We start from the raw sequence: 15,814 nt of genomic DNA on the forward strand, positions 1-15,814 counted from the left end.
ATAAATAAAAAAAAATTAAAAAATAAATAAAAAATAAAATAACAGCATAATTGGAATCTCTCAAGACACATTATATACTTGTGATTATTGGCTTTTATTGCTATAAGCATATAAGGCAAGTTCTACGCAGAAGCCTGCATGGGTTTTACATATCTATATTTATATTTATATCTATATCTATCTATATCTATCTATCTATATCTCTATATATTCAGATTTCTATGTCAGAATTTAAGACATTGGAAGAAATCAACAAGGAAATGTTGAAAAGTAATTCTAAAACATTGCTTATTTATTTAAGCTTCTCTCTGTAGTAAAGAGAGAACAGGAAGAGAATGTTCTGGGGGAGAAATGCTGCAGAAGCTAGGCAGACTCTCTCTCTCTTTTTTTTTTTTTTAAACATTTTTTATTTATCTATTCATGAGAGACACACAGAGAGAGGGGGAGAGGCAGAGACATAGGCAGAGGGAGAAGCAGGCTCCATGCAGGGAGCCTGATGTGGGACTCGATCCCGGGTCTTCAGGATCAGACTCTGGGCCGAAGGCAGCGCTAAACCACTGAGCCACCCAGGCTGCCCCTAGGCAGACTCTCTTACTTTTTTATTTCCATTCTGAATTTGATGCTGACTTGCCTGGCCTTGAAAGTTTCAGACACAGATAGTAGAAATTTCCAGCCATGATGAATGATCTTGGTCAGAGGAGCTGGTCAGGGAACAGCAAATATTAGTGAGAAATAGGAAACATTCCAGGTGGGACCTATTCCAGAATGGACGTGCAGGCCTAGAAGGTGAAAGCCTAGAGCACAGCCTTACTGTGTCATTCTTCTGTGCCTTCTATAGCTTCACTTTCCACTTAACTTGACCTTAGTTGAATTAACTCAACCTAGGTCCTCAAAGGACCTGGCAGTGCAAAACAAGTCACTTTCTGAGACATGTGCATCTCAGTTAATTCCTTTGGCCTTCCATTTTTAATTTGTTGAATTAAATTAAATTAAGATGTTGAATCAGCTTTTGCTTAACAGTAATTTGTGATCAAGGTTAAATTAAAGTTTATTTTATTTTTGGTGACATTTTGCAACTAATTTGAACTTAGGTCTCTTCTTGGAGAAATGTTTACAAAGAAATAACATCAAACTGCATGGCGTAAATGCCATGCCATTCAACTATGTAAATAGCAGCTGAGATAGTTAATTGAAAATAAAACAGTGGTAAAATGTTAACATCTTTCTTATTCCAGTTGCCTCAATGGCACAAATAAATTCACGAACTGATGGTAAAAGTTAGAATTTGTAACAGGGTCCAATAACTCCAGTGTACCTGGAAACGTCTTTAGTAACTGCTATATTCTTGCATGATGCTCAGTCCGCCTCTCAAAACACATTCATTTGTTGTCATAAATATTGGCTGTTTGAGACTTACTGCATTGGCATTTTAACGTACAATTCAATGTACCATTGTGGGTTCTGTTTTTTCTCTCATTCAGCTTTTCTGTGGCTGTACATTACCTGTCTCTCTGCCTGCCTCATTGTCTCAATCCACTAGAAGTACACCGGGCACTCCAAAGTATCAAATGATTAGTGTTTTGAATTTGGTTATCTATTTTTTATGTGGCTGTAACTCTGTATTGTATGGAACACCCCAAGCAAAACCCTCAAAAGTCATATCCAGGCAAGCAAATTATTGGAGGAAACATACATCCTTGGTTATGGGATAAGGAATGTGCAACTACCTTGGAGAGAATTGTCTGAGTATCACTTCTTTTTGGAGAGGGTCCTTTATTCCAGATTTATGGATTCTCATATGTGAAGATGAAATTAACACTTTTTGAGCCAAAATTTTATGGAGAATCATTTCAATGATCCCAACCAATTGCATAGTCCACCTTTAAATTACTGTTGATTACACTAAGATAAAAAGTTCTTGCACAGTGGGTAAACCATAAACAAAACAAAAAGGCTACTGAATGGGAGAAAATATTTGCAAATAATATATCCAATTAAGGGTTAACGTTCAAACAATATAAAAACTTACATATAACTCAACACCAATAAAACAAATAATCTGATTAAAAATTAACAGAAAACTTAAATAGACATTTTTCCAAAGAAGATGTACAAATGGCCAACAGACACACAAGCTGCTCAACATCACTAATTATCAGGGAAATGCAAATCAAAATCACAATGAGATATCACTTCATGCCTGTCAGAATAGCTATTATCAAAAAGACAAAAATAAGAAGAGTTGGCAAGGATTTAGAACAAAGAGAACTCTTATGCACTGTTGATGGGAATGTATATTGTACAACCACTATGGAAAACAGTATGAGATTCCTCAAAAAATCAAAACTAGAAATACTGTATGATCCAGTAATTCCACTACTGAGTATTTACCCAAAGAAAATAAACAAATTAATTCAAAAAGACATGTGCAACCATAGGTTTATTGCAGTATTATTTACAATAGCCAAGATATGGAAGCAACCCGTGTCCATTAGTAGATAAGTGGATAAAGATAATGTGGTATATAAATACAATGAAATATTAGTCAGCCATACAAAAAGAATGAAATCTTGCTGATTGCAGCAGCAAGGATGGACGTTGAGAGTATTATGCTAAGTGAAATCAGTCAGAGAAAAGGAAATACTATATAATTTCACTTATATGTGGAATTTAAAAAGCAAATGAACAAAGAATCAAAAAACATAAACAGATTTGTAAATACAGAGAACAAACTGATGACTGCCAGAGAGGAGAAGTTTAGGGGTTGGGCAAAATAGGTGAGGGGGATTAAGAAGTAGAAATTTCTAGTTATAAAATAAATAAGTCATAAGGATGAAAAGGTCAACCTAAGGAATACAGTCAATAATATTGTAATGACATTGTATCATGACAGATGATGACTACACTTGTTGTGGTGAACATTATGTAACATATAAAATTGTTGAATCACTAATATAGCTGAAACTAATATAACATTGTATGTCAACTATACTTCAATAATAAAAATGAAAAAACAAATTACCTTAATGGAAGAGCTTCCTTTACCTTTTTTGGAATAACTATTTCCAGAGAGATATTATAACATAACTACTAAGAGCATAGTCTTTGGATCCAGACCTATTGGATTAGTTGTGAGACCTTGGGCAAGTTACTTAACTGTTCTATCCCTCAGCTTTCTTATCTTTAAAATGGGTTTAAAATAATACCTGGTTCATCAGTCTGTTGTAAGGATTAAATAAAGTAACATCTGTAAAGTAATTAGAACAGGGCCTGGCACAGTGCTATACGAATGTAGTATTATTCATTTAACTAGTAAACATTTATTAAGAGCTTTTATTATTTAGCATCTATTAATTCAATCAACTTTCTATATTATTATTATTACCTGTTATGGAAAATAATTCTTTTATTTTACTGATTTATTATTTTTTCCAGCTTTATTGAGGTGTGATTGACAAATACAAATTATATATATAGGTTGTGCAATGTGGCTTTTTAAAAAGATGCACAACGTGATGATTTAATATGCAAGTACATTATGAAATGATTACCACAGTTGAGTTAATTAATATATTCATTATCTCAGTAGTTACTATTTTTTTGTGTGTGTATGGTGAGAAAATATAAGATCTACTCTTTTATCAGATTTCAAGTATACAATACAGTATCATTGACTATAATCACCGTGCTGTACATTATATTCACAGAACTTATTCATCTTATAACTGAAAGTTTGTACCCTTTACCAACATTTCCCCATTTTCCCTGCCTCCCAGGAAAATAACTCTTTTAGGAAGTAAATCTGAATACGAATCCTCACTACTTTATTCCCCACAGTGAAGGTCAGGCTTTGAAGAGTTAAAATCTAATGAAAATGTGCTCATATCTGGTAAAATTCTTGGTATGAACACTTCTTTTTTCATTTAAAGGGCAGCATCTGGACTTTAGTAAGCAAATATGCAATAAAATATTATTTTGACCTTTTAAAAAGTTGATCTTTATTTTATACAAATGGTAAAAATATTCCAAAGAGTAAAGTTCCATGTTGAATGGCATTTTGCCATTATTTAGTGAAATGTTTATGTGCAAATAATGCTTTTGCATTTCATATTTTGTACAAAGAAAATTAGAGTATAAGCTGACGAAATCATCTAATGTAAAAAATTAGAGATTTGACTTGGGCTCACCAAACATGGGAATTCAATTTAAAAATACCCTTTTTGGTTGAGAAATGGCTAAATTTTGTTTTCTAACATAAGGGTCAAAGATCTTAGGGTAGATTATTTCGCTCTGTTATAGCCACATTTCTCTCTGATCAGTATCAAGTAAAACCCAGGGATCATTTTATAACCCCACTCATTGCAGCAAAGATCTTGGTGTGAGGTACATCTATTTTGTTTCCCATCTGAGGCATTTAATTTCTAAAGCTCAAAGTGGACTTTGTCAGAATAGAAAATCATTTCCCCAATGCAAAGACTTTTAAAAAACAAATGAAACTAGCATATTTATAGTAAACCTTTGGCGTGTGTGTGTGTGTGTGTGTGTGTGTGTGTGTGTGTCCAACTTCCCTTTATTAGTCTCCAGTCACCTTTTGGTGAACCCTAACAGTGTGGAGTCCTTGGGAGCCGCACAATTGGCAAAAGGGGCCAGACCCTCCCTCTTCTTCCTCTCCGGAGGTAGCCATGCGATTTTGATTTGGGCAATCAGACATTGTTTTCTGGGTCTTTGAATCTTGAGTAGGTGAGTTACAAGGCAGAGCAAGCAAGGACAGATGGGGGGCACATTTGACAGGGGCGATGGGATTGGAGCAGGCTGCTCTGCCTGCCTGCTCCTTGGGTTCTGGCTGCCCAGCTCTGTTGGACCCCTGAGTTTCTGACCCTTTCCCCAGACTGGTCCTCCAGCCTCCTATCAATTTTGCAAGCCTCCATATACTTCCATTCAATCTCCTTCTCCACAGTTGTTTTTTCTTATTATAATCAGAGGAGGTTTCTATTTCATGCAAACAAGAACTTTCATTTATGCAACAATCTTCAAAGCCTGGGTAGAAACAAATGCCAATCTTTTACACCAACGGTAACCAGTCTGAAGGCGACTTACTTTTAAATAATGTTTTATGGAATCTATTAGCTATTGCAAAACTGTATCAATTATATGCTTCTGTAGGACTGCACAAATAATATTTTGCTCAAATGTATTTTGGTTTGGCAGTTGTCCCTAATCAGCCAGTGATGGCTGATCTTATTTCAGCCGCTATATTGGAACTGGAATTTTGACATTATTAGAATGAGCTATGCTACTGTCTTGGGGAGATGGGGCAAGGTAAATCAACAGACGTGTAATTGGTTTCAATACTGTGCTTTACAAAAGTGAAATGTCTGCAGTGGTGTTATTAGCTGAGATACTGTAGATAGTTTTACATGTCAGGAACAATTAACACATGTCCTGTGGGTCTGATTACTAGCGTTAAGGAAGTTCTGCTCTGCATAAACCCCAAAGCAAAGCCTCCAGGAAAGTTAAAGGTCCCTGTTCCACCATTAAAATGGGAAAGTAATGTGCCTTTTTTTGATTGACTATAAACTTTGACTCATGGGACTTTGTTCTTAAAGGTGAAAACAAACATGAGTAGGAGGTAAGTTGTTTTCTTTAAAAATTCTTAAAACTTTAGTTGAAACCCTTTATCAGAAAATTTCTCAAAGTTAAACTGAATCAATATTACCTTATGATTATCACAGGGGAAAAAAAGAACAAGATAAAAAGCCAAAGTGGACATTTGCCTTAATATACGACACAAAAGAAATTTTATATGTTTAGGCCATTCCCCAGAAGAGTGATAAATTTGATATTTGATATGTGAAACCATCATAGGAATAGCATAAGGAGTTGTATTTATAAAAAAATTTTAGGAGTAATTAAATGATTGAAAGTGAATTTATGAGACATCCTGATTATTACATATGGTAGATCTTTGAAATATACATGTAATTAGGTGAGATTCACATGCACACAGTAAATTAAAGGTATTACTCGTAATGCCCAGTAATATGCATATTCTCAATTACCACGTGAGTAGAGAGATGGCAGAGTCAAGTCATAAATCGGGCCTTCTGCTCCCAGCTCCTTCACTAACCAAGTGACTAACTTGAGGCCAAGTTGGCTTCAATGTAAAGTGAAGAATGTGGCTTATAGGAGTTCAAGCTACATTTTAGCTCTGAGATTTCATGATCCTAAAATTATGTTTAATTTTTTTTTTAAGTCTCAGATTATATTTCTCTTCTCTCAGGATGAAGGAGAAAAGGAGTAGAAAGAAATGTGATGTCAATATAGACTGTATAATCCCAAATGCCTGGTCCTGGAATGGATCTGGGAATGAAGAAACCCCCTAGTTCATATGCTTTCTGGCCAAGAAAGAGTGTTGGGCCAGGTGTTGTTCTCCTAGTTACCATCAGCCAAGACAAAGAGTTACCGTTTCCCACCACAGGGGAATCCTGGTTTCAAGTGCTGGACTGAAGAAGGACTTTCTGCCTCTGCCACAAACAACCCCATGGCTTTGGACACATGATGCAGCCTGGGCCGACACCTATCTTCCAGAAATGAGCTTGGATAGATCGTCAACACTTCTCCTAGCTCTTCTATTTTTTGATCCAAAGAAAGCAATGTTTTGGGTATCAAGTAATGATCCGCTTTATCTACTAATTTGAGGTTTTCTTTTTGTTTTGCCTAAAATATTATCACTCCAAGCTGCAAAGCAGAGACAGCTCCAAAACTGAGGCTAACTTTCCATTTTAAATTATAGCAGGCAAATTTGGGACTTTAGCTTGAATAAAGGGAATAAAAGGACAAGGAGCCTAGTCAGGAAAACTGCAAAGCTGTGGGAAGATAGAGAGATTAGACATTTTTCTATCAAAGGCAAAAAAGCTGTAAGAGGAAAGTGGAAAAAAAAAAAAAAAGAGTAAGAGTGAGAGAGCAAGCACAGGGGAAGAAGTGGGGGAGGAAGGAGGAAATAGAAGGAGCGCAGCCCCTCCCCAGCCCGCAGGGCTTTGAAGTCAAGCCAGGACCACAGCAAAGGATTGTGGGAGAGAAGGTCAAGAGAAAAAGTAGATGGGGACCCTTTGTTCAGAGGTTAATAGTTATGTGTCAGAAGTGCTTTATCAGAGTAAAATGCCCCGTGCATTTTTAGATACTTTTTTTTTTAAATTTTTTTTAGAGGAGTAAACCCGTTCTGTGGAAGTTTCCCAAGGTCCATAAGAAAGAAGCATTCCGTGGTTTCTAACCTAAAAAAAAAAAAAGATATTCTGCAATTAGAGGCTCTGTTTTAATTAGAAACGACCAATTATGGAAAAGGCCTGGGGTTTCGTATTTAAAATGATCCCAAACAAATGATTTTATTTTTATTTGGGGGCCCCTGGGGTGGGAGAGAGTGAAGCAGCTGAGAATGATCTGGAGAGCCTCTTAATTGCTCACCAGGATCTGCAGTGTTTCTACAAGTTCAGTGCCATGGAGCGCTGTAAATTATGAATGAGGGAACGACTCCCAGCTCTTCTTAGGCATTCTGATTCCAAGGCGATTCCAGCCAAAGGTCAAAACCGAGGTAAATTCAAGTTTGCTTGGCAAGATCTACTTTCTTACTCAGATAGCTGGGCATATGATTGTGTAAAATTAGGAAAGGCTACCACGGGAGCATTAAGAAAGTTTATTGAAAATGTTGGAGACAGTAGCACAGTGGTATTTCCTTGAATGAGTTACCCGAAGTGCTCTAAATCAGTAGTTCCAGGGAGTTACATATATATCTATATATCTATATCTATATCTATATCTATATCTATATCTAATCTATATCTATATCTATATATATTTGTTAAACAAGAAGGCCAAACAGTTTCCTTTACTTTTGGCAGGTTTCTTTGTGAAGAAAATGACGTGGTCAAGCTTTTATTTGTATAGCTCTCCTCAAATGGGCAGTCACGCAGCTCTCTCAGATGATTAAGAGGGCTCGCAGGAAACCTCCACCTCTGACTGTTTAACTTACCAGGACTTTTAAAAGCAAGGCTGATAAAGTTCATAAATTTATCACATCTCTAGCAGTTGATGACGCTCACCAAGTCCGTTTCTGATACTCTTCAGTTCTGGGCTTTCGAGAAGCAGGGTCACTAATGACAAATCTAATGCAGAACGATCAAGTCATAACTAACCTTTAAGGGTTTCCTTGAAGGTTAAGACGGGAGGATCTGAATAAAAGTAGCAGGATCCTTGCTCTGATCTTTTTCTGACATTTCTCAAATCCACAAAGCAGAGGGCATGGTGCAGGTTGGAGTGTAAACTGTTCCATACTCTCAACCCTCAGTGAGGAGCACAGGAGACTTGGTTTTTGCAGCAGGGAGAGGAATAAAGACACACATATTATGCGATTAATATTTGATTTGAATGTGGATTTATTTTTAATGAGCTTATTAAAACCACTAATCTGCAAAGAAGACTTAAGAACACAGATAGAATTGATTACTATATAATCACAAAAGGCTGAGGTGCAAATTTCTATTGTTTGACATATTTTTTTTCTTCTCTCATTTTCTAGGGCCTTGCAGTATAGTTGTTACAAAACAACTGATTTAATACATTTCAGGATGATAAAAATTGTTTAATCCATGGAAAAGGATTATATTTCCTCCTCTTTTAATTGGTACTTAAAGTTTCTAATAGAATGCAATATTTTATATAGATGATGACAGGCAAACTACATATTTCTTATAGGATGGACGGTTAGTTGTCCTTGTATAACCAATATCATTCTCTGAAAAAGCAGGTCAAGTAATGCTAGACTTAGTAATAGCTGTGGGTACCTCGAGCATGTCTCAAATCAATAATGACAGAGGTAGCCTGATAGCAATTTATGAACCACAGTCCTCTTGGGAAACATATTTCAAGCCATAACTTCATCTAAACTGTTTATCGGCTAAGCTTGCTCAAATGTATGAAGTGTCAAAAAGTTTCTTTGACATTAGGCTTGTTATTGTCCTTTGATTTATGTACCCAAGCAAAACGTAGTAAATAAAAAGATTGTTTGGTGGTTTGGTATTTGAAGGAAATGATTAGAAACATTTGCCAATGCTATTCATTTTATATGTTTTTTTTCTTTCCAAATAAAAAAAAAAGTATTTCCATCCGGTGAGTGACTTCACAGTAATGGAACCTTGAATGATCATTAAAGTAAGCAGAAATGCCAGTGGAGTTGCTATGAAATATCCAGAAAACTCTGAACTCAATGTGTGATGTTCTTATAAAGCATCTGTCCCTCCCCTTGAATTTTGCATGCCCAAAAGTTCACAAAATGTCCCGTTTGAGGCACATTTATGGTGGTAAATCTGACTTATTAAAAACGTGGTCGTCATATCTTAGTTAGTTTTTGTGGAAACTTCCACATGGAAAATTCAAAGGACTATTCTCTTGAAAAGCATCCTTAAAGAAAATTCTTGGGTATACACAAAGCATTTTTATTTGCGTAGAGATGGAAATATTGACTTCTTAGATTTTTTGATTATGGAATATTATAGATGTATAAAAAGCATCAAAAGGCAAACCATAAGACAAATCCTTTGAACAGCATTTCATTTAAATGTTTTGGTCCGGGATTTTGCATTTTATTTCAGTTTGAGGGTTTCCACTCTTAATAATTACTTAAGCAGATTTTCACATTAGGCAACTCTATGGGTAGAACGTATATAAAAAAACTAAATATAAGATCATAAAAGTTGGCCAAGGATTCCAAAGGATTGCATTATGAGTTTTTAAAAGATTAACTTTCAAACAGTTTTTACATTGATATGAATGGAATTCACTCATACCTTAAAGGGAAACAAGAAACCTATGGGAGATGGACACACTTTAATGCAAGGGTTGCTTAAATGAGAGCTATTTCTGTTTCTAACATATCTTTTTTTGAGTGGTTAAAACTAAGTTGATGGACACCATAAAAAAAAGTCACAGACACAGGACAAATGAGTACTCGGATATCTATACTAGAGTGGTTAACTTGTTAGCGAATCTGTTTCCTTGAAAACAGGATACAGCGAATCTGTGTATGTTTAATGGAAAGTGGCCACATTTACTGGAGGATTAGGAGAAAACACTCCCCAATGGAGTCAGAAGTTCTGATCTGCTATCCTTCAAAGAAAGACTGTTTCCTAGGCTGGCCAATATTCCTATGGAGCAACCTATGCCTATTGATAAGTTATCGGATTCCTCTCCGGAATCAGCTGGTCAGGAAGGATACAGAGGGGTGAGAGAGGAAGGGAGACAGAATTGTGATAGTGGCTTTGTCTGATCGCCAAGGTAGGAAGGGGGTGGAGGATCGAGAAAGGAAGAATAAGAGAGGTAAAAGATAGGGAAGAGAACAGGAAAAGAAGGGAAATAAATCGATAAGAAATAAAATAAAACAAAGCAGGAAGATGATAGTTAGATAGAAAAAAAAAAAAAAAAAAGCATCTCTGCAAATGGAATCTCCTTCCAGACCTCCAGGATCTTTAGAACAGGGATTCCTAACCTGGATCTCTCAGACTTCCCCAGGTTTTTGAATCCACTGTGAAATTATATGTGTGTTTTGTGAGGATGTGTATGTGCATTTTTTTTTTTTTTCTGGAGAAAGTGTTCTTTTCTTTTATCTGATTCTCAAGGGATTCCAAGATTTAATGAAACCTAAGAACTACCTCTTTAGTGGGATCTTGTGCACACTAAAATTGTCTGTTAAGGAGTCTGAATGCTTGGGATGGATTGTAGATTGTCAAAGAATGTTACCTTCTAGTATTAAAAGTTGCATAGCTGGAGGTTATTCATTTTTTTTTCGGACCTTTAGAAGGCTAGCTATTCAGTCAAATACCATTAATTATTTGCATTAAATTAGGTCAGTGTTTGAATTGGGTGTCCCGGGAGAGTGGACACCTGTGGGCTGCGCAGGGAAAACGGTATTAATTTGGAGGCAAATATTTCTGTGCCACAGATGCTTGTATGGAATGCTAACTAACAGTATGAAACTGGACTGGTAACATCTGCTGCTTAACTCTGTGTCCTCCTCTATAAATGAAGATTATGATGTTGATGACTTTAATGGGGCTGTTGTAGAGATGAACAGAAATGTAACTGGCTGACATTTATTGGGTGCTTACTATCTTCCATGTGCTGTGATAAACATCTATATGCTTTATACACCTTAATCTTTCCAATAATTTTTATGAGATTGCTGTCATGTTTTAATTTTATAGATGGGGAAATTGAGGCATAGAAGTCAAAAATTTACTGAAGATCGTGAAAGTAATAAATGGTTGAGGCAAATATTAACAAACATAGGAGCCAACAGGTGTTGGCAAGGATGCAGAGAAAGGGGAACCCTCTTGCACTGTTGGTAGGAGTGCAAACTGTGGCAGCCACTCTGGAAAATAGTATGGAGTTTCCTCAAAAAGCTAAAAATAGAACTATCCTCTGATCCAGCAATTGCACTAGTAGGTATTTACTGAAAGGGTACAAAAAATACACATTTGAAGGGGTTCATGCAGCCCACTGTTTATGACAGCATTATCAACAATAGCCAAACTATGGAAAGAGCCCAAATTCTCATCAGCTGATGAATGAATACAGAGGTAGAATATATATAAACAATGGAATACTACTCAGCCATCAAAAAGAATGGAATCATGCTATTTGCAATGATGAGGATGGAGCTAGAGTGTATTATGCTGAGCTAAATAAGTGAATCACATAAAGATAAATACCATATGATTTCACTCATGTGGAATTTAAGAAACAAAATAGAAGAACATATGGGAAGGGGGAAGAAATCATGAGAGACTCTTATGATAGAAAATAAACTGAGGGTTGATGGAGGGAGGTGTGTGGGGGATGGGATAGATGGGTTATGGGTATTAAGGAGGGCACTTGTTATTATGAAGACTGGGTATTATATGTAAATGATGAACAACTGAACTCTATTCCTGAAATGAATATTGAGCAGCATGTCAACTAACTAGAACTTAAGTTTAAAAAAACTGGTGGAGCCAGTATGTGAACTCGGTATGGGCCATGCAAGTCTGTAGCCCATGCTCTTCAACCATTAGACCAAAGCAATGCACCTGGTGAGACAGTTGCTTAGCACCTGCTGCTGATACTGATGGGGGAGGAGCCTGTTCCTGTTCCTTCTGTGGAGTGGTTACCATGGCACTGCTTGCACAGAAGCTGCTCCTACATCTGAAATACATATTGTTACCTTATTTTCTTCCATGTTGAACATATTCTTCTCTTATGACTCATTCTTCTCTTATACTCTTCTATTTTTTTTTAAAGATTTTAATTTATTTATTAATGAGAGAGAGGCAGAGACATAGGCAGAGGGAGAAGCAGGCTCCCTCTGGGGTGCCTGATGCAGAACTCGATCCCAGGACCCTAGGATTATGCCCTGAGCCGAATGCAGATGCTCAGCCACTGAGCCATCCAGGTGACCTGATTCTCGTCTCCCCTTTTAGACAACTTCCTGGGTTCCCGTGGTTCTGTAATTCTAGGGGAGGAAGGATGACAACAATTTGATGTGAGTTTCAGAAGAACACTAATTTTCTTTTTTTTTAAAAGATTTTATTTATTTATTTATTTATTCATGAGAGACACAGAGATAGAGAGGCAGTGACATAAGCAGAGGGGGAAGCAGACCTCGTGCAGGGGGCCCAATGTGGGACTCGATCTCAGGACTCCAGGATTATGCCCCGAGCCAAAGATGATCAACTGCTGAGCCACCCAGGCATCTCAGAAAACTAATTTTCCATCACCTACACAAAGTTGTTTCTTAGAAGCTCTGGGAGAAATTGTGTCTCCCCAGATACTTGGTTTTCTATCAGAATGAGAACTAATGCTTCTAAAATATTATCTCAGCAAGGTAGACCCCACTTACCATATGCAACATAAAAAAATTTAAAAAACCTTGGGGATGTAACACCTTTCTTTCTTTTAGCTAGTCAACTTCTTGTGGACAATTGTATAATATTAAGTTGACATTATATTTTTGGTACTTTACATCCAAAGAAAGTGCAGTATTTGTCTTCTCTTGGAATGTTTTCCTTTTTTCCTGAGGGATCTGGGTATTCATTGATGTATTTTGTGTACTTAAATCCTAGAAAACCATACATGTAAAAATGTATGTTTCTTTTTCTTATAATCAAATTTCCTTTCTTTTTTTCTTTTTTGTCTTGCTATTAATCAACAAAATGGCCAACATTGGTCTTAAGAGAATCTTACTATCTAGATTTTTGGAAGATTTGGGAAGATATGTCCTGTTGAAAGAGAGCCTTTCTTCCCCCTCTTCCTCTGCTAGGAGGAAGGACACATATGGAAGGCCTTAGCTTATCTCTAGTGCCTCATATACCCTTTTTGGACTCCACGGAAAGGCCACTGAATGGGATTAGGCCCTAGAGATAGCATGTCAGTCATCATGAGGGATGAGCTAGAGCATCCTTTAATTTTTTCCTTTGGGTCACATGTGAAAAACAATTTACCAGCATTGACGAGTGTTATTAACAATGAGATAGGATATAGTCTCCTCCATTCCCATTGGACATGCTTAAAATAGAACAGCTATCTTTTCTTGTGAATGATTTAAATGAAGCTCTGAGGAGGAGAAGGTGGCTTGGCAGATCTCTTAAAGGAATTTTCTATTTCTATACTGTAGTCTAAGGTTTAATTCCTCAACCTCCTATATTGCCTTACTTTAATTAAAGATTTGAGTAATTTATTTTTCCTAAAGCTCAGATTGATTAAAAAAAATCAAATAAATTTTTGTTTTCTGTTGAGTAGTGAAGTCGATGCATTCTTTGGCTTTCTACCCTCACAGCCCAAGGTACCTGATAGGCATCCCTGGGATTTTTAAAAATAAAGCCCCCTTTGCATATTTCTTTTCCAAATGAATTTTTCTTCATTTCCAAACATCACCTCTTATAATCCAAGGAAATAATGGTGCCTCATTACCTTCCAAAGCTTTTTGGCCTTCATGTTAAAAAGAAACCATTTTTAGGAAGGGAGTTTTCACATCACCTGACTTACAAATGAGCTCTTGATTAGTCAGGAACAAGTTTTTCATTGTAGGTACACCAGGTCTTCTCAGTTTGAAACACAGACTGAGTAATTGTTCTCTGAGGCTCTAAGAGAGGTCAGGAGTGAGGTTTCCTGACCTGTTATTCCCTCAACATCATCTCTCCCTCACCTCCCTCCTTCTTAGGAGAAGTGGGCAGCAATGGGCTACAAAACTGGTTTTCCCTGGTGCCTGGTGGAACCTTAATTCCTCCCTGTCAGCACATCCCTAGGCCTTTCTCCTCGTTAGGATAAGGATTGGATAAGCAGTTGAGCTTCTGGGTAGTTTTGCAAATGAAATTCAACCTTTAGACCTCTTGAGGTTTGTCCAGTCTTCCTCACTAGCCTAAGATGAGTTTGGAATGAATTTTTCCTTAATGGATTCTATTTGTGGGTGGGAGAGGTAATGCTTGCATTGCTCAGAGTCACAAGCATAACTTCAAATAAGGGAAAAGAGCCAAGCAGGCATGTGAGAATAGATGTGGACCCGAGGAAGCTGTGCTGGAGGAGGTGCTGGGAGATTCTGATCAGCTGTTGAATGGAAGCACTGAATTTCATGTGACAGAGGTCACCTCCTAAAGCCAGAGTCATGCTGGAGTGGTGATTTAAAAACAATGTAGCTGCTGAAGAAATATGAAAAAGTCCTGCTTTGCAGCATAGTGTAATGAATATGCAACATTCAGGATAAATTCCCGAGGATTGATTAGCTAAGTGAGAGGCAGGAAGACATTAAAAATGAAATTTGTAGTAGTAGTACCCCAAGGAAGTTGGATTGTGCTTCCTAATGGTTTGTGGCCAGGACTTTTCTTCTGGGAAAATCTTGTTGAATTATGTGACTTGTGACTCTGGTTCTAGGGACTGTGAATCTTATAAGAAAAGATAATTATTTTATTTTTATATTTTCCTTTTTAAAAGATTGTATTTATTTATTTTAGAGAGATAGAGTGAAAGATGAGAGAACATGAGCACAAGCAGGGGGAGTGGTAGGGGAAGGGAAGGAGAAGCAGACTCCCCACTGAGCAGAGAGCCTGATGTGGAACTCGATCCCAGGACCCTGGGGATTATGACCTGAGCTGAAGGCAGACGCCTAATCCACTGAGCCACTCAGGCACCCCAGAAGAGAGAACTATTTTAAAATACCAAGATATCTTTAAAAATTCTCATTTTTAGCACAGCTACCTTTTATTAAAAGAAATTGTTACAATTTTGTTTGTTCAAGCTACTGTTTTCATATTGGGGCTAAAATAAGGGTGAAGGTAGTGTGGTACCTGTCACGGGCCTATTTTATACCACACCCTTTGTTTAAATGCTTAGACCTTAGATATATGTCCAAATAGGCTGTGCCTCTATATATTTATCCTAGTAATGTTCTAAAGAATGGAGAGACTACATTAAAATTTGGCAATAAAACTCCTTTGAACTAAGTCTATTCTCCTTTGAAGATGAAACTTGTTTCCCATGATGGAAAAATATTAGTAACTCCTTCAACAACAAACAATTATACAGGAACATACCTTATACAATAAGTGAAATTATCAAGAGTTATAAGATTTAATCTCATCCCCCTAAAGGTTATGGTCTAGTCAGGAACACAAGACAGAGAGATGGACTATGATAACTTCTTACATGCACTAGCATAAGCTAAGTGCCAAGTGTGCAATACTGATGAGCAATGCTCCATGAAGACAAGTGCATTTTAGATTAGACAGGTGGATAA

General features: G+C 36.9%; 1 protein-coding gene across 19 annotated transcripts in view; it reads left to right on the top strand.

Moving 5' to 3' along the window:
• LOC119877537 overlaps positions 1-15,814 on the top strand; it is a 410,753-nt gene that overhangs the window by 42,369 nt on the left and 352,570 nt on the right. For 2 of the 19 annotated variants that reach the window (XR_005378577.1, XR_005378576.1), the window contains exon 6: positions 6,254-9,158. The exons of 13 other annotated variants lie outside the window; for them this stretch is intronic. The gene's annotated coding sequence lies outside the window, so the exon portion shown is untranslated. Of the gene's footprint in view, positions 1-6,253; positions 9,159-15,814 lie in introns of those variants that run through there. 4 more of the 19 variants (XR_005378582.1, XR_005378580.1, XR_005378574.1 and 1 more) reach the window with 2 other exon arrangements.

This window comes from Canis lupus, chromosome 25 (assembly GCF_011100685.1).
Source record: "Canis lupus familiaris isolate Mischka breed German Shepherd chromosome 25, alternate assembly UU_Cfam_GSD_1.0, whole genome shotgun sequence".
Lineage (NCBI taxonomy): Eukaryota > Metazoa > Chordata > Mammalia > Carnivora > Canidae > Canis > Canis lupus.